The 21,838-nt window shown below is 43.3% G+C and overlaps 1 long non-coding RNA gene across 1 annotated transcript; it reads right to left on the bottom strand.

Annotated features, from left to right (window-relative positions):
- Window positions 1-476: 476 nt before the first annotated feature.
- Window positions 477-14,624, bottom strand: LOC119851690. Its single transcript, XR_005291332.2, has 3 exons — window positions 14,490-14,624; window positions 3,586-3,705; window positions 477-1,952 (listed from the first exon to the last, which is right to left on the bottom strand). It is a non-coding gene; the product is annotated as an uncharacterized LOC119851690 (long non-coding RNA).
- Between the last annotated feature and the right edge of the window lie 7,214 nt (window positions 14,625-21,838).

Genomic DNA, 21,838 nt, shown 5'->3' on the forward strand with positions numbered 1-21,838 from the left:
ATTCTATAGGACTCCTGTCCCCAGGTTATTCCTTGGTAGGCAGGGATGACGTTTGGTGTCAGGGTGGGATATCCCTGAGTAGGGAGACAAGAAAGGAGATGGAAACCAGAAGTCAGAGGTTACTGAGGGTTCAGGAGATTGTGGGGATACAGGATCTCAGTCTAGAGGAACTGCATACACTCCACAGGAGAGAAAGGACAGGAGAAAGGGTGAGTGGAGAAGAAATCTCAGGAAAAGAAAGACTGGCTACTCCTGCATTGCATTTCAAATTAGTTTGGGCAGGAGAACATCATCCCTCAGACTGAAGGAATCATTTCCTGACTTGAGCATCCTCTTCCAGCAATTTCAGAGTCATCAAGAAAAGAGGGATAAAGAGATGGAGGCCGAATTTGGGAAGCTACAGTCCCTGTTTAGGGAAATGAAGTGGTCCCATAGCTCAGAGCAATTGTCTAGAGCCCAAAAGGAAGATGTAGAAGGTTTATTCCTGGGGCTTAGTCAGCTGAATTTATAGTACAAGCTGATGCTTCAGGAGTTATCTTTGAAGTAGCTTATTTCAAGAAAAAAAAAAGGGGGTGGGGTACAACACACAGTGATGTATTTGAGCAGGAAGTTATTTCCACAAGAGGCTAATTGTCAGAGATCTCTCAGAGTTCGAGTATGATTGTCTTCCATAAAATGATAGCCAGTTATTGCTGATGGATCCACAGGTGGCTAATGAGACTGATCCAGGATCCACAGATCTTGTCACAATTGGGGCACAATTTCCCAATGAAAGGGGGGGTTCTGGATTGTTGAGTCAAGCTGTAGTATGCTCTTTCCCCCTTTCCCGTTTCTCTGTTGGATCTTTCAATACTGGGATCCTTGCCACAAGGTCCTTTTCCATTTTGGTTGGTCAAGGGCTTGGGTTTCCCATGAGTTTATGTCAATATTGCACTTCTTCATGTTGGCTCTGAGGGCGTCTTTGAAACACTTTTTTACCTGCCCCTTGTCTGTTGGCCATGGCTCAATTGTGAGAACATGACCTCCTCTGGGAGTCTATTTTCTGGCATTCGAAGAACATGACCAACCCAATGGAGTTGGTGATGGATGATCACGGATTTAGTGCTGGAGGTTTTGGCATGGGACTAAACATGGATGTTGGTGCGCCGGTCATCCCACTTGAGTCTGAAGATCTTGCAGAGGCACCGTTCAAGAACTTTGAGGTGTCTATTGTATGTGACCCAGGTTTCAGCACCATACAAGAGAGCAGGGATAACAGTGGCTTGGTTTGATTTTTGATGTCATGATCTTCAAAGGCACATTTTTCAAGTGTCTGAAAGCAGCACAGGCTCAAACACAATGTTGAATTTTCTCATCAATGTCAGCTTTCTGGGACAGATAATTACTGAGGTAAGGGAACTGCTAGACATTCTGAAGGATCTCTTTATTGATCTGAATTATGGGAGCAGGATCCTGGTGATTCAGAGCCTGTTGGTGGAGTACTTTTGTGCTCTTGGTATTGAGCATGAGGCCAAGTTGGTTGTAGGTCTCAGAGAATGTATTGACTATTTTTTGAAGATCTTCTTCCGAGTGGGCACACAGGGCACAACCATCTGCATATTGGAGTTCAGTGACTGATTTAGTGATAGTCGTAGAGGTTGAAGAACTTGCTGTCCATTCTGTCTTGGATGTCAAGTCTGGAGTGGAGCTTTTCAACAATGAGGAGGAGGATGACAGCAAGAAAAATGGAGAAAAGGGTTGGAGCTAGGAAGAGGCCCTTTCCGATCCATTGCTGACAACTGTCACAGATATATTGTTGTGGAGGAGTCAGAGGATGGCAACACATTTTGGCTGCTGGGAATGGGAGGGGCCTGGGACCTATATAAATCAGTCCAGCTCACTCTGCCAGAAGAAGAAGGGAGTCAACTTCAGGAAAGGTGCTGGTGCTGCTAGAACTAAGTGAAATTTTTTTCCTGTGAAAAACAGATTTGGTGTAAATGAAATGTTTCATGAATTTGTATAGATTTAATGACAGGTTTCAAAGTAGCAGTTGTGCATCACTCTCACAGATCTTGGGAGACAGGCCAGTCCTTGCTTACAGACAGCCCCCCAACCTGAAGCAAATACTCACCAGCAACCACACACCACATAACAGAACCATTAACCCAGGAACCTGTCCTTCCAACAAAGCCCGTTGCCAACTCTGTCCACATATTTATTTAGCGGACACCATCATAGGGCCTAATCACACCAGCCAACTATCAGAGGCTCGTTCACCTGTGCATCTACCAATGTGATATATGCCATCATGTGCCAGCAATGCCCCTCTGCCATGTACATTGGTCAAACTGGACAGTCTCTACATAAAAGAATAAATGGACACAAATCAGACGTCAAGAATTATAACATTCAAAAACCAGTCGGAGAACACTTCGATCTCTCTGGGCACTCGATTACAGACCTGAGAGTGGTTATTCTTCAACAAAAAAAAACCCTTCAAAAACAGACTCCAACAAGAGACTGCTGAATTGGAATTAATTTGCAAACTGAATACAATTAACTTAGGCTTGAATAGAGACTGGGAGTGGATGGATCATTACACAAAGTAAAACTATTTCCCCATGTTTATTCCATCCCCTCCCCCCCCCCCGCCCACTGTTCCTCAGATGTTCTTGTCAACTGCTGGAAATGGCCCACCTTGATTACCACTACAAAAGGTTCCCCCCCCCATCCCGCTCTCCTGCTGGCAATAACTCACCTTAAGTGATCACTCTGGTTACAATGTGTACGGTAACACCCATTGTTTCATGTTTTCTATGTATATAAATCTCCCCACTGTATTTTCCACTGAATGCATCCAATGAAGTGAGCTGTAGCTCACAAAAGCTTATGCTCAAATAAATTTGTTAGTCTGTAAGGTGCCGTAAGTACTCCTTTTCTTTTTATAGATTTAATGCAATTGTTCATTTCCAGACCCCCCCCAAACACACACACCTCGCCTACCCTCCCCCCAAAAATGAGAAAAAAATCAAAATGTTTCGTGTCAACATTTATAAAAAAAAGTTGAGTTTTCAATTTGTAATGTCTTTGTCTCAAGATTTGCTTTAATTTTATTAAATAAACATTTTTAAATGTGTAAAATAGCTTGAAATGAAACATTTTGTTCAACCTGCAATAATTTTTTTTGACTTTTCATGTCTCCAAAAACTTAAAAGATTGTTTTTGATTCAACCCCAAATGATTTTTAACTCCGATTGTTGAGACTCGCCAGCAAACTGAAAAATTCATTATTCACCCAGCACTAGCTGTTGCATCTTAAGGGCTGGCTAAGTGAAATCTATTGAAATATGTATGGAGACTCACAAGTGACACAGGAAGGCCAGAGTGGCGCCTAGGAACAAAGGAAGACTGAAAAACAGGACAGACCCGTGGAAAGTTCTGACCCAGAGAGATTTTGGGCACAGGCTGGGCCTGCTTCCCTTTCTATTTCTACAAGGAAAAAGGATTTAATTGCACTTGAGAAACTCAGAGCATGTGGAATTTATAGGATCCGAGACTAAAAAATAAATAGGGTGTAAAACTCTAGTAAAATAAATACCAACAAACCTTTGTTTTAAAGTACTGCTATGTTCTCTGGCTTCCTTCCTCCCTGCTTCCCCTCTTTCTGTGGTCACCAGGCAATCACCTCATGACATGTATTAGCTTGCTCATTGAAGAGATCCAGACCTAGACAACAGAGTATTAACTTTCAGGAATAAAATTAGCCAGCCAGCCAGATTAAATATCTGCCAGGCTAACTCCTTGTTAGAGACAGAGATGATCGGAGTCTTGAGACAATTCTAAAATAAAGCAAATGGGAAGCATCAGAGCCAGGAATCGTTCTGTTTTTAAACTGATGATTGAGATGTATCTCATGTTTCTTAGTAATGTACTTCCATAGGGTTCCATTCTGCAATCCTTACTTGTGCTGGTTAGCAATGACTTGACTTGGTCCCACAGACCATTTAAGAAGTGAATCGTACAGAACTTTTGTTACTCCAGCCTGACTTGTTGCCAAACCATTTGTTTCTGAAATGGTCTCACAAACAAACCAAAATCATTCTGGGAGCATCACATTTGAATTTTTCATCCTGGTCAATCATCTACCCTGATTCTGTATATTCATCATGTACCCTCAGGGCAAAAGTGGGCTGTGTCCAGCCAAAGTTTCTATATCACCTTCCCCTAGACAAGATAATCTATTCTTCCTAAACTCACGAAGATGACTATGCCAGCAAAAAGCCCCATGTCTGTTCTGCAGGAGGAAAGACCAGAAGTGGCTACTTTTGCTTACTGACTTACAAAATGCAACCTCCAAAGCTAACATGTGAGAGTCCAAAGAAGAGCATTGCTGTAGACTTGCTTAGTTTGCTTAGTAAATGCATCCGATGAAGTGAGCTGTAGCTCACGAAAGCTTATGCTCTAATAAATTTGTTAGTCTCTAAGGTGCCACAAGTACTCCTTTTCTTTTTGCGAATACAGACTAACACGGCTGCTACTCTGAAACTTGCTTAGTTTGTGTCATTCAGCCTGAGAAAGCCATCTGCGATTTTACAGTTCAACCCTAGATTTCCCTCTCATTTCAAGGGACTTGGACTATTTTCTTTTCACACTCACAGTTTACGCTCAGAGTTTTACTGTCCGCATGGACGCCATCGCTACAGCTGCTCAAAGTTACCACAAACAAGATGTCAAATAAAAATTAAAATGCAGACATACCGGAGGCAATGTGGTCTAGTGGATAGGGCACTAGGGTGGGACCCAGAAGAGCTGGGTTCTATTTTCAGCTTTGCCACTGACTTGCTATGTGATATTGGACATGTCACTGTGCCTCAGTTTCCCCTCCCATCCTTTACCACTCGTCTGTTAAGATTCTAAGCTATTTAGGGTGGGGAATACAGCTAGCTTGGTGTTTGAACACAGCTAGTGCGTGGGGCATTTGTTGTAGTCCTGGGCCTCTAGACACTATGGTAGTACAAATAGCAGAATTCCTGTAGAGACATAGGAAATGTAAGTTTGAAGAGCAAGAGCGTAACTGACTTCCTCGAACTGAATGCTTTCAGCTAGGTAACTCAAAGGCAGTGCCATTCTCTGGCTCATACATGGCTTGTCAAGCACTAGCTTTGGAGACTGCCTCACACACATCAGTAAGCAGCTGGAGCCATTTCGAGTCTCCTCTCACAGAGTAGGACTGGAGCATTTGACTAGCATATTTGTCTGCTGTGGGGACTGGAATCCTGCTGAGGAATTGCAGAAGCTCCTGAAGTTACTGAGCATGAAAATCCGTTCAGTTTGTTAGGTGGAAGTTAAGAAAAGAAAATGAGGATGAATTTCTGTAATGATTTCCTGATAGTAAGATCTACTGTAGAAGGTCCACAGCTCCTGTACACAGGAATCAACTGCTTAGGGGAGCGTGCAGCTGCTTTGAGCTGTTTTAACAGTGCAATGTAGCTGCTACTTGGGGATTTCATTAACATGGGGGGATCCCTCTGCGATGGCCAGCTGTCACGGGGTAGCACAAAGCAGCTTACTCCCCATTCCTAGAACAAGGGATATTCCCAGGGAGGGAAATTCTCAGGTGTCTTTACACCTTGGTCATCTCTGGCAGCCAGAACAGCCCCTTAGGACTGCTCTAAATTATGCTGAGGACTGGACTAGTTCCCACAATGATCAAGGAAAAACAAAGGTGGCATAAAGACATCTTTGCGCCCCCCCCCTTCCCGTCTTGTGCCAACCACAGTTTGGCAAAACCAGAGGATCTGGCCCTAAGTCAGATGTCAGTAATTTACAGGTATGTTGGGTGGAAGTGAGGGAGTTAAAAACTTATGAGCACTAAAGGAATATTCTAATCTGCTAAGAAGCAGAGTGCAGAATGGGAAAACTCCCATTCCCTGGGAGCGCACTACTAATATGCCCGAATAATTCCCCAAGAGCTGGTCTATTGTACTTCTTGATAAGAAGATTGGGGGCAGGGCCAGATTAAGACCTTTAGAGGCCCTAAGCACTGAAATGATTATGGTGCCCCCCATATGTAATTCAAAATAAAAACAATACTATACCATAAAATAAAATTTTATTTTTCAAAATGACAAAAAACTTACATGTATGTTGAAATTAAAATAGCTTCTTTCTAGATTTTCTGATTGCAAAATTCTGGATAAGTTCATCAAAGCTGACTCGACGAAGCATGTCCGCTTCCATACACAATAGGGAAAGTGAATCAAGTCTGTCCTGACACATTGTTGTTCTCTGAGGGTTTTTTATTCTTTTCAGCTGAGTAAAAGAGCGTTCTGTGGAGCAGTTAGTAATCACCAAGGTTAGAAAAACACGTAGTGCGATCTCTACATTTGGAAATACAATTGTATTCCATCTTTCAATATTGTGTCAAAGATCAATGTGACTGAATTTCATTTTTCCTGTTTCATTAAACTTTGCGCGCATATAACAGTGGAACTACCGCACTTCTCCACAGAGATTCATGTTCAAGTCAACAGGGTATGGGTCAACTAGTTTTTGGGAATCTTGTGAATATTGTTCATCAGATAAGTCCATATCGTTTAGAAAAGAAAAGCTACTTGATACTACTTTGTACACTTCACCTCTCCTCTTCATATGAGCTTCCAGTGTATCAATTATAGCATAGTAAGTAGATATACAAAATGTGTCTTTGGATTCAATGCTGTTTCTGTTCCACTTCTATCATTTGCTTGTTTCTTCCTGATTCGCTTGCAGGACTGGGCTTCTTTGTAGTTAGTATCAGGCAAGATATCTTCTGATGTGTCTTCAAATCTTTTGAAATCATTCCTCAAAGTGTGTAAGTGGTCTGCTAATGATTGACAGAGGTTTGCACATATTTTCAAATCCAATTCTTTTTCTTGGAGAGCTTGACTTGTGTGATAAAAGTGTTGTAAAATGTCATTTCACATGGTCAACATGAATACAGACTCTAGTTTTTGCATCTTGTTTGCAATGTTTTCTGCCTCTCGTATAGTTTCTCCCTTTTGTGATTGGTCTTCAGCTATACTTTCTAATGAATCCACAATCTTTGAGTAAGACTCCAGAATTGCACTTGTTGCCACTGCATGTGCCTCTCAGCGAGTATTACAAAGAGATTTCAACACACGATCATTGCCCAAATATGTTTTAAGAACTGCCCATCGGTGTGTTGAGGCAGAGAAAAATGTATAAAGTAACTGGACTGTTGAGAAAAAACTTACTGCCACCGGACAACAATCAGCAGCACTGCGGCCAACAAGATTGAGAGAGTGAGTGTGCAGCACATGGTATGAATATAGCATATTTGTTCTGTTCTAAAAGCTTCTTCTGCATTCCTTGATAACACCCTGACATGTTGGCAGCGTTGTCATAAGATTGACCTCTGCACTTTGAGAAATCTATTTTGCAAACTTGGCACAGATAATGCAGTACTTGATTTGCCATTTCTTCACCAGTGTGGCTTTTCAAATTGAGGAATGTTAAAAATCATTCAACTGGTTATCCAGCAGTACTTATTTCGTCCACAATAGCTGAATGAACTTTGTCACTCATTAGACCAATGAGTTCATCACATATTGTCTTGGATAAGTATGATGGGTTACCTTTGCCAGCATTCCCATATTTTGAGATGTGGCCTGCTAAAAATGGGTCAAACTGAGCCACAAGCTCCAACAATCCTAAGAAATTTCCATTCTGTAATGATCCAAATGTGTCATTTGATCCCTGAAAAGGCAGACCACGTTTAGCTAATGTTTGAACAGCCATAACACGCTGCAAGACATGTTGCCAGTATTCACGCTCCCCTTTAATTTGTTCTTCCAATTTGTGTGTCAATCCAAAGCCCTGTCTTTGATTTAAATATGTTAATACTGAATCTCTCCGACTAGTGCTATTTTCATGTATTGCCGCCAGTCACTAAATCCTTCTGCAGCAAACCGGGATGTTGAAGGCTTTTATGCAGAAAGTTTGCAAACAAAAAACAGTACACAGACCCTGTTAATAGTGAATACAGTAGCCATTCTTGAGTGTATTGCTCACCATTCGCTTTCATGCCAAAAATATTTGTTGTGGAGAATATCTTGTTTGTTTGCCATTGGTAAAAGTCTGACGTGATTTCTCAAATGGCCCAGTGTGGTGTTGACAGTCATTTGGTCTACGATCTATCCAGTAAGCTACATCATCGGTACTGAAATCAACCCACATACCAGGACCTTTTCTCCTATTATTTACAGCATGAGCAGGTTCAGTCTCTGTCACATCCACACCTTCTAGAACAATTTCTGTTTTACCACCAGGAGTAGAATGATCAGTTACAGTCTCTGACACATCCACATGTTCTGGAATGGTGTTTGTTTCATCAGTAGAAGAAGGGTCAGTCTCTGAAATGCCTACAGGTTTTGGAATGATGTCTGTGCTACTGAGAGAAGATGTTGCTTCTGATGGATTCAGTTTGAAAAATGATGTCAGCTTTGCAAGATTTTTGAAAATTTCACTAGTTTTTTGTTTCTTTTCTTCCACCAGTTTACATTTCTGTGCTCCACTGAGTTGGTTACGTTTCATCCTGCCCCTTATCTCAGTTATCTGAACTTAAAAAAAAACAAATTACACAATGTACACTATTTTTATGTATATATGAAAGAAAAAAAAATGAATCAAGTACATATACCTCAGAAGAATATATCAATATTAAAGCAAATTTATTGCAATACATGACAGGATCTGATTTCCTCGCATTATTTCGATCTATGTTAATAGGATGCCCCCCATGGGTTAGGTGGGGATAAGTAATAAAAAGAGAACAGAAAAACAGGGGAAGAGTGTGTAGTGGAGTGTAAGAAAGTCTAACAAAGTTCTGATTTTTCCCATGATGACTACTTCGATGCTTTTTTTGAAATATTAAATATCAAATTTTTTCAAAAAAAATCTTTTTTTTGGTGCCCACTGCTTTGCTGGTGCCCTAAGCACGTGCTTAGTCTGCCTATTGGGTAATCCAGCCCTAATTGGGGGTATTCAGCACAAATTAGATATGATGCTTCATCTTTGCAGGAGCAGCAGCCCTGTGGATCTGGAGGCAGCTCTGAGGCAGGCTGAATAAGCATTTTTGCAGGGATCTGCAGGTCCCCTCCTGTGGAGAGCCGCTAGGGATTAATAAATTTAATCCAAATCTTCTCTGCCTTCTCCACTCAACACTAATAATCCTATTTCACCCAGTCTGAGAACTCAGCATTAAGTGGCTATAGGAGCTATTTTTCACTCTTTAAAGTAAATCTGTCCCCGAGCTAGCGAGGCAATGGCACATCCCTTAAATCATAGGTGTAGGAGCTTCCCACAGGCTCCTATTCTGAAATTCCTGGAGAGGAATCCAGCCTTCTAATACGCAGACTTGCTTAGCTCACTGGTTTTGCTGGCACATCAACTCTGCTGGCCATCTGTTGGGATGCCATTATGCCAACTCACAAGGTGGCATGCTAGTTTCAGGAAGGCTTGGTAGTAATGAAATCTAGATTGAAAAGGATACCATAACCTGTGGGTTGTACAAAGTGACATCCTAGCTGCAAAAATAGTCTGGTGGCAAGCCAGCCTGATTTAGGAACATGTGCTTATTGTAAGAGAATGTGTTTGTTGATACTCGCAGGCTTTATAGTAGCAACACGTGTCTATATCCTGGCTTTTGTTTTTAAATCTGTCTCAGTGCTGGGAAATTGCAGAGAGAGAAATCTATCCACATGTTGTCCTCTAGTTCAGTGTAAGCTCAGACTTTCCTTGAAGGTCTCTTACACTGAATCCCTAATTGTAGTTTCCCAGTGCTGCATTCCTCTAGCTCAGAAGTCACATTTGCACATACAGGATATTTCAGGGAAATATGTCAGAAGTGGTGCCAGGCTAGGAAATGGGTGCGACACCCCAGAATGACCTTGGAAGAACTCCAAGGCCACCAAGCTCAGTATCCCCATTGCACAACTCTCCATGTTCCCTGTTACAATTCAGGGGTGAGCTGGTCCTTTGACCTCTCTCTTTGTGGGCACCTTTCAAGAGACAGGCCCACACCCTTGGGTGACAGGTACCATAGGCTGGGGAGGCTATGCCTCCCCAAACAGCCAGGCATAGCCCTGCCCATGCTCTGCCCCCAGACCCTCCCACCCTGCTTCCCGCTCTGTGTGCAGCTCCAGTCCCTCTGACCCTGTCTCAGGCTGGGGCTGCACCATTTGCCCTCCCCATGTTTCAGGGCAGGGGAGGCTGCGGCTGCACGCTGCTGGCCCTCCTGGTGCTCTGGGGTGGGGGCCAGCGGCCACAGGGGGGCCTCACGTAGAAGGGGCGGAGCTGGGGGCTAGTCTCCCCCAGTGGGTGGTCCACATGCCACCCATGCCCACACCTGCACTTCTCCCAGAGTGGAATACTGTGATTCATCCCACTTTTAGACTAAATCACCAACCTAAAGCACCCCATTAGTCAACCCTATTATATTAGCAGGACCAACTGGCTTTGGCCCCAGATAGCTACTGCCTCTGGGAGCTGTGACCACCTGGTAAACACAGTGCTAGAGAACAGCTTGTTCAAAACAAAGTGATTTATTAAGCCATAGGAATGTGCAAAGACACCAGCGTTAAAACAACAAAAGCCTCAATGCAGAGTGTCTGACCTCACCTAAGCATTTGCCTCATGCAAATAGGTAGGCTGACTTATCCTTAAGCTCCCCCTCCCCGCTTTCTGTTCTCCTGGGGACAACTTGCAGCCTGTTTTTCTGCAGACCCTCCCAACTCCTGTCTCCTCAGGGGTTCAGGTTTTTAACTGTATTCCAGCTTTGTTTGACAGCTGCCACTTAAAAGCCCCTGTGATTTCAAGCTGGAATCCTCTCCCCACTGTTATCCCCCCAGTGGGTTCAGTCAGACGTTTGATCAGAACGTGGTGGGGATTCCATTAAGGGAACTAACACTTGTATTGTGTGTCCAGTATTAGTGACTGGGATTAAGTGCACTCATTGTCTGCATTCCTCCAGAGCCCTCAAGGACTGAGTTAACCCGTAGTATTCCATATACCACTCAAACACAGGGAAAATAACCCGATATCTGTAAAAATGATATCAGTTGGTCTCATATTTTCCCCACTCCCCTTACTTTTACTGAAGTGTACAAACCAGTCCCTGCATTGTTATTTTTAGATGCTCTTTAATTACTCTGCCGTTGTTCTGGATGAATACTGCATAAACAGAGTTCATGGATTGTCGTTTGAATCCTGAAAGAGTCTTCTGCTTGCCCAGGTACTGACCCATTAGTATTGATTATGCTCCAGAATCAGAGGAAATAACTTTTTTGTTCACACAGATATTCAGGAGATGGTGGATCTTTGTGTGAACGTCCACATACATACATGAAAAAGGTTATCTGAGTGTGAACAAGAGTATCCACTACTTGTCATCTGCTATTTTCCTGCTTATAGCATTTCAGTCAGAAACAATACTAGGTAATTTCAGTGACATGTTGTTTGCTGACATGCCTCATTTCAATTGTCTCTCCTTGTTCCTGGGTTTGTCTGTATCCATCAGTTGTCTGTCTCATACTTAGACTGTAAGTTCTTTGGGAGCAGGGACTGTCTTTTTGTTCTGTTTGTACAGCACCTAGCACAATGGGGGTCTGGTCCATGATAGGGGCTCCTAAGTGTCACGGCAATACAATTAAATAAAGTAAGTGTTGAAATCCAAGCTTGAGCAATTATGCTCAGCCTGAACAATTGCCCATATAGTTCTGAGAGAGAAATTCTTCTTTTCTCAACCAGTTGTGTTGTGTTACTGGGTCAGGAGGCTGCTTTGCTGCCACCCCAGAAATGGCTGTTTCAGGGAACCTTACATGGATTCTTCCATCTGCATGGAACCCCACTCATCTCAAAGTAGCATTATTCTCTAAGGGCTACATTGAGTTTTTGGGGAAAGCCCTACATAAGGGGCAGCACATGGCTTTACTTCCCCATGAGGAGTCTGGGAAATGAACGGTGTCTGAGCCACAAGTCTATCCCTTGCCTTGGCTGCAACAGAAAACACAAAAGCGGGACATCCAATTAAATTGAAAAGGTGTCACATTCAGAAGCAATGAAAAATGCTTTTTCATTCAATGTGTAATTAGACTGTGAAACTCAATCCCACATGATGTCATCCAGGCAAAGATCTTAATAAGATTCAAAGACAGACCACACATTTACATGGAGAAGATCATCATCCAGAGTCATAAGAGCTAATGCAAACACAGTCTGGAGGGGGAAACCTCATGTACAGGGTTTAAAAACGATCTCTATTAGGAATTAGAATGGGGGGGGGGCAGGCTCAGATTATCCCAAATCGGTCTACTATGGGGCTGCTTGAATCTTACTATGATGCATCAGGTGCTGGCCACTGTCAGAGACAGAATTCTGGACTAGATGGACCAATAGTTAGATCCAGTATGGCAATGCCCGTTTCTATGCAATTTGCTTCTATGCTTTACAGCTACCCAAAGCCATGGATAGGGAGGTGGGCCAAAAGCAAGACTCCGCCCACTTCCTACGTCTCTCCTTCCTGCCCACAGGGTGGGAGAATAGTGGGTGCACTATTAACTTGGCTGGGTAGGGATGAGAGTGGAGCTCACTACCCCTTGTACTCCTGCACAGCTGCATTAGGAATGGTCCTGTACATTATCTGGAGCCTCTGTCAACTGACAGAGTCGCAGCTCCATTTAAAGAGAAGAAGGAGGACCTGTGGCACCTTAGAGACTAATACATTTGTTAGTCTCTAAGGTGCCACAAGTCCTCCTTCTCTTTTTGCGACTACACACTAACACGGATGCTACTCTGAAAGCTCCATTTAACAAGCTCCTTTGCATTCTCTGGTTCCTCAGCATTTTTCACTTCCCAGGCTCACTCCTCAAGGGGAGCCAGAGATGGACCATTTAGATGTGCAATTAAGGCTGTAACCACATCAATGATTCACAGACCGCCTCTAGAATGAGTGCTTGGAGCTCTGCAAGGAAACTCAGCAAGGGACCTCGGCATCCTGTTTACACATTTTTGGGGGAGAGGGGACAAGTGCGATGTCTATTGCCAGAGGCTCTCTTTGTGTCTGACTCTGTCAGGGAAGGGTAGACAACAAAGAGGCAAGAGCATGAATTCAGCACCGAGGCCTTAAGGATCTTTGTGCTGACTACGGCCTGATCCTGGGAGGTGCTGGATGGTCTCAATTCCCAGTGAACAGAGTGATTCATTGTTACTAGTCTTGGTATTGCCGTAACACCAAGTGGCATAAATGCCCCTGAGAACCTGAGCACGAGAAACTAGAGGGTATGTCAGAGATCTGGATGAGCTCCAACTGCTGGAGGCGCACCAGGCTGCTTTGAGAGGATGCAGACACTGAACCTCTCCCCCTGACATGCTTAAAGCTTCCCTACATCTCCGTAGGCATCCAGCTGCTGGGTCCCATGTGTTTTAAGTCTCTGGATAACAGAACCCAGACATTTTCCCTGCCTTGGGGTCCCTGGACCCACTCTCAGGATGAAGACCCTCTACCTAGCACCCTGTGCTGAGAGTTACAACCATTCAGTCAACTGCCAAGCCTCTGGAACCAGCACTGACTCCTCAGACTCCACCTGTGGCTTAAAGACACCATCTCCCAGAATTCCACCCAAAGAAGTGAGTGTGACGTACCAGGGTACATCCCAGACCAATGAGCAGCTTTGTCACCCCTGCCATGTCACCTCAGGTGCCCTTTGCAATGCCTTCAACCTAGACTACTCACAGACAGCCTCCAGCGTCTAAGTCAGTCCCAACCATGTCTGTGTGGGTGCTGCAGCCAGCCAGCCACACCTTGGCTCTTACCAGCCTTAGAGATTACCATAGGGTGACCCCAACACATTCCCCATCCCAGATTATCCCCCACAAACATACATCCTATACTGCCCAGCACAAATATACTGAGTCTGTTATTCTTTCAAGGGAATAATATGCACTCAACTTGTTACCCCAAATGAAGTTACCCAGACACTTCAACACACTGGATTAGATAAAACAATACAACAAGATTAACAACAACAAAAAGAGATTAAGTGAGTCCAGGTAATGAGGCATACAAGTCAGAAATGGTGCAAGAAAAATAAAGAGAAAACGCTTACTGGTGCCTAACTTAAACTCTGTTAGATTCAAAGCAAAGTTCTCTCACCACGTGCTTTCAGCAGTCTTCCTGACCAAACTCTTTAGGTCAAGACTCCTCCCCCAGAGCCTAACAGGCTGGGGGGGGGGGCGGTATCTTGGGTTGTTTACCCCTGTTTACTATAGTATATTCTGTTGCAATAAGTCTTCTGGGTTTCAGTTTGGCTCTCTCAAGCAGCACACAATAGGTGCAAATACACAGGTTTTGCACAGAATTCTAATGCCATTGCTCTTTTCTTAAGAAATAAAACACAAGAGACTTCAGATCATTTAGAGAGCAACAAATGCAATGCCCCACCCTAGCTCACCTTTCCACTGGGAGTCCCTGGGGGACTATCTATGTCCAGGAAGGCAGGGTTCCCCCTGCCTCATGAGGCTCCCACATGCAAGTCCTTAGCTTGAACTGGTAAAAACAGTCAAAGACATCAGCTCCTGCCTTTTATAACCTCCCAGCCCCTCTGTCAGCTGACTCCTAGATTTGCCTCCTCAGGTGACCTCATTGCCAGGCCTCCTCTCCTAATTAACCAGTTCTCCCAGCTGGGAGCCAGTTAATTGTCTAAAGAGTCAGTATTTCAATAGAGGACTATCCTGATTCAATGACTCTCCATTGTAAGCCCTGAACCACTTCTCTTGAAATTTCAGCCCAACATGGAGGTAAAGGGACCACAGAGAAGACAACTAGACCTCTTTAAATAAAATCACTCACTGCTAGGCATCCTCTCATGGCCAGGTGTGGTGCAGCAGCTCGTACTTCCCAAGCCACCCTACTGCTGATGGTTGTTCTGGCGTGGCATTTTTTTCCTTCCATTTACTCAGCCCTCGCACTGAGTCACTGCCTTAAGTCCACACCATTGGGGGGTCACAATTACCCAAACTAAAAGTCCCAAAAACATCTTAAACACAAATTTTTTCTGCTCTCACTGGGGCTATTCCTCAGCCTGTAGTTCCCTTGCTGGGCTTGAAAACCCTTGTGGTAGACTTGTACACCACCTTCCTTGGGGCTATTAGGGGGAATGCAGTCCCACCCTCTACTCTGGGTTCTAGCCCAGGGCCCCGTACTGAACACCAACATCTGCTCCTTTATCTGTGCTGTAGTTTTCCCTAGGCCACTTCCTACCCCATCTTAAGTTCTCCTCTGGGTCACTCTGTCTCGTCCCTGCTTAAGAAATGTCTCTCCCTGACTGGAGAGGCTTCCTTACTCTCTGAGCTTTCTGCCTGTCTCTGTCTCCAGCTGGGCTTTATCAACACTTAAGCCTGGCTCTCATTTCCATTTCTTCCTCTTCTTGTGTTTTATGACAAAGCAGACTCACTTGCTGAGTCTATGACTGCCAAACACTGGACACCATAAACTCTTTCACCTTTCCCTAGTATTTTTAAAGAATTGCAGTATTGTTAGGAGTCCAGTGGCACCTTAAAGACTAACCGATTTATTTGAGCATAAGCTTTCATGCATAAAAACTTGGTGGGGTTTTTACCCACGAAAGCTTATGCTCAAATAAATCTGTTAGTCTTTAAGGTGCCACCAAACTCCTTGTTGCTTTTGTGGATACAGACTAACATGGCTATCGCCCGATACTTGCAATATTGTTTTTTTTTTTTTTTTTTTTTAAAAAGAGCTCCATTTTCCTGATGCTCTTATTAGGGTGTTGCAGTGAAATTCCCATTACTACAGCCATCTTCTGCTCTTTATGGGGAATTTCCCTGATTACCCTCCGGTGGGGCTCATTCTGTAATCAGGTTGGCTTAGCTCCAGCTCACAGGGCAAGCCACCCTGTTACACCCTCACACTGAAAATGGAGTTTGCAGCTTGGTAACGACACACACACACACACACACACACACAGAGTTCCTAATCTCACACAGAATTCATATGTTGTACAGACACATTCCCAAATCATCACAGGTGAGTGCTAGTAAGAGTGAATAAACTCAATACAATGGGGAGAAAAAAGGTAGACTTTTCCAGAGTAATATCTACACAAAAAATGGCAAGTTGTCATTAATGAATGATTCTGGTGCCCTTTAGTATGGCAAGTGTTTATATTTTCCTAGTGTTTGATATCTAGTCCCCTTGAATATCCAGTTATCTCACTAACAGTTTTATTGGTGAATTATTCTTTCCTTGTTTTTTTTTATGTTCTTATTTATCTGTGCTTTGTCACACACTTTTCTTTGACCTTGTGGCTTGCATGTTGTGTCTAGAGTATATATTTGTGCCCACAGGAGATCCTAACACGTTAGTTCTTCTATCAGTAAACAGGGGTAGATATTTGTGGTCTAATTCATCTGATGTCAGTAGGAATGTTGCCATTGACTTCAGTTGCAATTGACTTCATTGTTATGTGGCTGGAGAAAGAATCAAGGTCTTCAGCTGATCATAGAATCATAGAATATCAGGGTTGGAAGGGACCCCAGAAGGTCATCTAGTCCAACCCCCTGCTCAAAGCAGGACCAAGTCCCAGTTAAATCATCCCAGCCAGGGCTTTGTCAAGCCTGACCTTAAAAACCTCTAAGGAAGGAGATTCTACCACCTCCCTAGGTAACGCATTCCAGTGTTTCACCACCCTCTTAGTGAAAAAGTTTTTCCTAATATCCAATCTAAACCTCCCCCATTGCAACTTGAGACCATTACTCCTCGTTCTGTCATCTGCTACCATTGAGAACAGTCTAGAGCCATCCTCTTTGAAACCCCCTTTCAGGTAGTTGAAAGCAGCTATCAAATCCCCCCTCATTCTTCTCTTCTGCAGACTAAACAATCCCAGCTCCCTCAGCCTCTCCTCATAAGTCATGTGCTCTAGACCCCTAATCATTTTCGTTGCCCTTCGTTGTACTCTTTCCAATTTATCCACATCCTTCCTGTAGTGTGGGGCCCAAAACTGGACACAGTACTCCAGATGAGGCCTCACCAGTGTCGAATAGAGGGGAACGATCACGTCCCTCGATCTGCTCGCTATGCCCCTACTTATACATCCCAAAATGCCATTGGCCTTCTTGGCAACAAGGGCACACTGCTGACTCATATCCAGCTTCTCGTCCACTGTCACCCCTAGGTCCTTTTCCGCAGAACTGCTGCCGAGCCATTCGGTCCCTAGTCTGTAGCGGTGCATTGGATTCTTCCATCCTAAGTGCAGGACCCTGCACTTATCCTTATTGAACCTCATTAGATTTCTTTTGGCCCAACCCTCCAATTTGTCTAGGTCCTTCTGTATCCTATCCCTCCCCTCCAGCGTATCTACCACTCCTCCCAGTTTAGTATCATCCACAAATTTGCTGAGAGTGCAATCCACACCATCCTCCAGATCATTTATGAACTCATTCACTGAACTGATTACCTTTTTAGAAATGACACTATACTAAACAACGAATTGATATATAATCACTGTATGGAATAGGTAAGATTTTCAAAAGCACACAAGTGATTTAGGAGCCAAAGTCCCTTTTTCAAAAATGATGTAAGCACTTAGGACCAGATTGCACCAGGTGTTTAGGTGTCTAACTGCCACTGAGAAAATAGGTGCCTAAAATCTTTGTGTATTTGGGCCCTAGGCTCTTGAGTTCCATTGACCTTCAATGAGACTTAGGCTTCTAAGACACTTAGGTGCTTTGGAAAATGTGACCCTGACAACTTCACCTTTTGAATAATACCTTACTCCTGGAATCATCCCACTAAAGTCCAATTACTACCAAGAGAATAAGGAACTATTCACTGGAAATAGCTATGGCAGAATTGGTCTATATGTGTTCTAGTTTGCATGTTTGTTTATTTTTTAAAAGTTGCCTACAATTCAATTACAAATATAAAAAGGTACAGTACCATTAAACTTAACTTAATACAGACCAGCTTGGATACTGATGTTTTATAAACAGCAGACTAGTCTTAATACATAGTTTAAATAATGTAATACCAGAGTGGGAAAGTTAATTGCATTTGGACCTTCCTCATACTGAGTATTGCATATTTATGGAGTTTAATGTCAATCAGTAGGTTTTCAATAAGAGTTTTTATGTAGCATTTCATTTTCCCCCATGTGAGGAAAGTCTGAAAGTCAGCCAACAATAATCACGCAGACATTTAGGAGGAGATTTTTTAAAAAGTGTTTATTTTTCAGAATAGAAAGAAAGGAAGATGCAAATATAACCACACGTGTTATTTCTTAATTACTGAGGAATGACCCATGGCATTGTTTTTGGTGATGTATTCATTACCCAAAGTGCAAGATGGAGAACACAGAACATAGCAATAACCTTTCTCACATACTAATCAAGAGCACTGAGTCCTGTAATTCATTTGAGTCCCATTCCCCATTTGTCTTGTTGAAAAGAAATCAAAGTTCCAATAATGTCAAGGTCGAATGTCATATTTGAAAGGCTAAATCATTAATGCCTCAATCCTATGAGGATTTACACGTGTCCTTGAGTCCCATAAGCTTAAGTTTATTTTCAAGTGTCTTGACCCTTCAAGTAGCTTCAAAATTTCTTCCAGTTTTGTGATTTGTCAAGCTATTCTGCTACAATGTTATGAGCTAGATCCTGTAAACCCTCTCATGTCAGCAGTTCTTACTCACCTGAATAGTCCTGCTGAAACTTACTTGATTGAGTAAGGATGACTTACATAAGTAAGGAGTTGCAAATTCAGGCCTCAGGTCTGTTTCCTGATGTAGCAATAGTTATAGTTTGTATGCTGGCTAATAAGCAGAGAACCAAAAACACAAGTCCTGATTCTCCTCTCCCATATAAAGGTACACATTAGGAGTAACTTCACTGAAGACAATTGGTGTAAGTGAAGGAGAACCAAACCTATTAGATCTGAATGTTGACAGTTAGCTAACACAACACTCAACTCACCAAAAGCATGTTACATGTTGGTGTTGTAGGTGGGAACGGAGTGCAGATAACTTTGGTTCCAGTCTTCATTCCCTGATGACTCTGATCTTTCTGCAGAATAAACCCACCCACCAGAAAAAAAAAGATTGTATTCCTTTCTCTTGTAAGGGGTCCTATATTTCTGCAATAGCTGTAATGTCCAGCCTGCTGAGCACTTAGTAATTATGGATTCCTTCATGCATTTAACAAAAGGCCTCAGTAATGAATGGCAATAACAAAGCTTACTCTACCATTTGAGAACTCCCTATAGAACCAATTCTAAATACTATAATTTCATCTGCTCATGCTCATTCTTATATGCAGATGAGTGGGGTTTCTATGGCTCATATTGGCGTGTTCGAATATTAGTAGTTTGTCTCCACTTTAATGATGAGATTATCACAGAACCGAGTAACATAGATTTGAATTCCTTTAGGGTGCATTTTTTTGGCAATGGAAATAGGCTCCTATGGTACTTTCACATTTGAAACTAAAAGAAACAATATAAAAAATTGCAAGAAGAATAATTAACCATGGAGATTTTCTTAATTACTGTAGCTACTTGTTCAAAATCAGCTAAGGTTGTTACTGCCCACAGATTGTTAACACGTGAGGGATTTTTTGATGGCTGAGCAATGTATTGGTTGTTTCAAGCCCACTTCGTAAATATCACTGCATCCAATCCTCCTTGCATTGACATAAAATCTGTCTACAGAGCCAGCCAGCGCTTTTGTATACAGCTCAGCACAGACCATTCCAGCGAAGAAACACACTAGTCTCTCCAGGAGACATTATTTTTGTTCCTTCTTGTTTGTTGTTTTCTTAATATACATTAAAGATAATTTTGACTGAAATTAAGTGGTTGCTCTTTGTGTAAGGAAAATATCATACTAACTAGAGCTGGCCAGGGAATAGCAATTCCATTTTGCAACAACTTTTGAGGTTTCAGAATTTCTTTTCATTCTGCATTGGGAAAAAAAAAACCTTTAAAAAGTTGTAACAAAACAGAATTGTGTCACAATGTTCATTGTCAGAACAGAAAGATCAGGGCTCAGTTAGTCTCTCTCTCTCGAATTGCCCATAGAGTCAACACTGGACTCCAGAAAACTTCCTCAAAATTGATACGTCTCCAGAAAATGTTTTAGTTTCAACAAAATGGCATTTTTCCAACAAAATACAAAAAAAAAAATTTAATTAACAACAACAACCTCTGGGGATGTCATATGGGATACTTCCTTCCTTTAAGGAAGATTCATGCTGAAGCATAAACAAGTTGACAGCATTGCGTTAAGCCTGACAGAAACAAAGACTATTGTATTCAACGATGAAAAGGTGCCTTACGAGTATCAGAGAGGGAGTGGACTGCAGGTCAGATCAAAACTGAAGCATTTAGAAAGACACAGCTAAATGGACAGAGAAATGCAGTGATACAGGGAAGCTGTTTCCAACTTACAGAACATCAGGGCTGCTGTGGTAAAGTGTATTGAACACGGAGCTGCGAGTTGGATGACTTAGGTTCTACTCCTCATTCTGCTGTGGATTGTTGAGTGATGCTGGACAAGTCATTTATCCTCTCTGCAGCTCAGCTACCCCATCTGTAAAGTGCAGCCCTCCGACCCCCTTTGTAAAGTGTTTCAGATTCCACAGATTAAAGATGTTGCATATGTACAAGGGGTTATTTATTACTGTGACCCTGTCACGGGTGTATACTGGGAGTTGAGGAATGGGACTTCTGAGTCTCTTATGGATGGCAGGGGAGGAGAGGCGCATGTGTGTGTGTGTGCTGGGAGCTTAGCGACCAACACAGTCAGTGGAACAGACATTCTGGGTATGATTCTCCACGGCAGCCACACTCAGCTTAAGCGCAGTGGAGAGGGGAGGCTGGTGGGAGCTCCCTGAATCTCAGCTGCCTGGCCCCAGCACAAGTCAAAGCTGTGTGTGTGTGGGGTGGGATTTTAATGTACAGGGTCCTTCAAGGACCTAACTCCATGAGACTTGGGCATAGTGGAGATTCATGCTGCCTTGGCCCTGTCTCTTCCCATGATGCCTAGGAGGAGACTTCCAGCATAGAGGCAACAGAGCCAGCAGTAGAGCTGGCCCAGGAGGCATCAAAGCCATTTTGCACTGGCAGAGATTCCGCCTACACATTCTCTAGTGGGAATCTGTGGCCATTTCAGTTGACTTTGTGCCATGTGAGCAGCACAACGTGACCTTGATGGACTGGAGTCTCCAGCCCCTTGGACTTGATGGTGGTGTCAAGGATAACAGCTGGAATAGAGACTCCTGAGGGTATGTCAAGGCTACACCTGCAAGGCTGGCAATGAGGGTGCTGGTGAAAATGTTCTGCCGGCCTTGTATGGAGCTTGGGTTTGCTCTCTCTGCAGACCACCTTCTCCAGTCATAGTCCTCAGTCTGCATTTATGCTTCGTGCCCCATGTATATCAGGACATTGTTGTTCTTCATTAGCTCCCTCAGGAGTTTCATGTCTCATGCAACACACTGGTGTTTTCCCCTTCTTGATACAGGGGTTATCCAAACTATCTCTAAACCTCTGACTGCCAGATGCTGGGACTGGACGACAGGGGATGATGATGATGATGATGATGATGATGGGAGGCTGTGCAGGAGGCAGCCAATAAGAGAGGGACTGAGAGGAGCAGCCAATCAGGGCCGGGCTGGCCCATATAAGGAGGACTGCAGAGCAGTTTCAGTCACTCCCTAGAGCTTGTGGGGGACTGGCTGCCTTGCAGGCTGAAGGCTGCAAGCCCTCTGGATAGAGTAGTGCTGCAGACAG

Source organism: Dermochelys coriacea, chromosome 2, assembly GCF_009764565.3.
Source record: "Dermochelys coriacea isolate rDerCor1 chromosome 2, rDerCor1.pri.v4, whole genome shotgun sequence".
NCBI lineage: Eukaryota > Metazoa > Chordata > Testudines > Dermochelyidae > Dermochelys > Dermochelys coriacea.